The sequence below is a fragment of the Octodon degus genome, unplaced genomic scaffold (assembly GCF_000260255.1).
Source record: "Octodon degus isolate 3935 unplaced genomic scaffold, OctDeg1.0 scaffold00059, whole genome shotgun sequence".
In the NCBI taxonomy this organism is placed as follows: Eukaryota; Metazoa; Chordata; class Mammalia; order Rodentia; family Octodontidae; genus Octodon; species Octodon degus.
The window spans coordinates 524,260-526,062 of record NW_004524635.1 but is presented as its reverse complement, the minus strand read 5'-3'; positions in this window follow the sequence as shown (position 1 = coordinate 526,062).

Sequence of the window (1,803 nt, the reverse complement as noted above, 5' to 3'; positions counted from 1 at the left end):
AAATGAGATCTCAATTTGCAGACATGGGAAACTCTGATATCCTTAGAAACTCTGAAGTTAGCCTGCTACTAAAAATTCTTGCTTTTGTACATATTGTAGCATTAAATTTTGAGGTTGATAAACTGATCGTATCTGGAGGAAAATTTATAATATTAATCAGGAATTTTGTCTAAGATTTGGAACTAGAGAGCCAGACATAAGAGGTAGACAGTATAAACAGAGTAGCTACAGTGTTAATGATCTAGGAACACAACAACAGAAGGGGAATTTACACTGACATAAATAAAAGGCCCAGAACAGACCTAAAGACTATCTAACTGCTCCAGGAAAGAAAATCCAAAGAAGGGAGTTGAAAAATCCTTACTTAGATATGTAAAAAGTGGAATTTATCTTCAAACTATTTTTTATCTTCATGGATGAAGCCATTTTATAATATTTTATATATTATCACTTAGTGGAAGTTTTTGCCATGACAGGGAATAAAATTATGTACAAGATACATTTCCTTCTTAGAGTATTACATAAGAGAAGGAATGTGTATCTGTAAAAAATGAGTTCAATTTTAAATAATGTTATCTTGTAAAAAATGATTTTCAAAAATATGAACAGACTGGTAAAGAAAGCAGATGTTCAATGAGCAACATACATAATAAGAAACAATAAAGATGTTATTAAAACGGACACAGAAAATAGAAACACTAGGGAAAATCAGTCTCTACAATATAAGGGGATTAAAGTTCCATGAAAAAGTTACAGCTAGGAAGACCATCAGTGGGACTTGGCACTGACAGAGTTATTTCCAAAGTAAATTTGGAGAGACCAAAGCATTCCTGTGAGCTGTAACGACTGCATTGATTGGAGAAAGCGGAAACCAAAGCTGCCAGTTGCGCAAAAGGTATAAAAATTAATTTAGTCTCTAGATTCAACACACATACAAAAAAATGCAGGTAGTGAATGGACTGCTGAATAACACCCTACAGTTGAACACAGAGAAATAAAGAGCATAAAAAAATTCTACAGGTAAAATGGTCTTGACCCTTTTAAAACAAGTAGTAAGGAATCAAATGGATATAGGAAAAACTGTTGCAGATTAAGACAAAATTAAAGACTGTGTGCGATTTGTCTGGATCAAGATTAGAAATATTAACTATAAACCTCTTTTTATGGGAAAACCTGAGCATTGCCTAGAGAAGCTTATGTACTATTTTTAATTTTGAGATGGTGTAATTGGTGTTGTATTTATGTTTCTGAAAGCCTGTACCTTATGTTAGAGCAACAGTGAACTGTTCCTGAGTAACTTTTACTGAGGCTTGTAGATACTGTGTTTTCCTCAAATTCAGATTTTGTAGCACTCTGGCATCAAGCAAGTCTTCTTGCATTATTTTTTCCAACAGTATATCTTTCTTTGCACCTATATGTGACATTTTGGTAACTTTGTCAACATTAAAACCCTTGCATTACAAGTGGATCATCTATGGTGATCTATAATCAGGAATCTTTGTGGCTAATGGTGTAATTATTTTGGGGCACTGTCATCAGGCTTCTGTAGTTCCTGAAACAGAATAGTAGTAAAAGTAGGCCAAATAAGGGCCCATGGGGTTCAAGTGAAAGGAAGAGTTACATTTTTCTTGGTTTAAATCAAAACATAGAGGTGATTAAGCTCACTAAGAAAGTTATGTCAAAAGCCATAAAAGGCCTACAGTTATGCCTCTTGTGCCAAATAGCCAAATGGTGACTAGATAGGAGAAGTAAAGAGAAAGAAAGAAAGAAAGAAAGAAAGAAAGAAAGAAAGAAAGAAAGAAA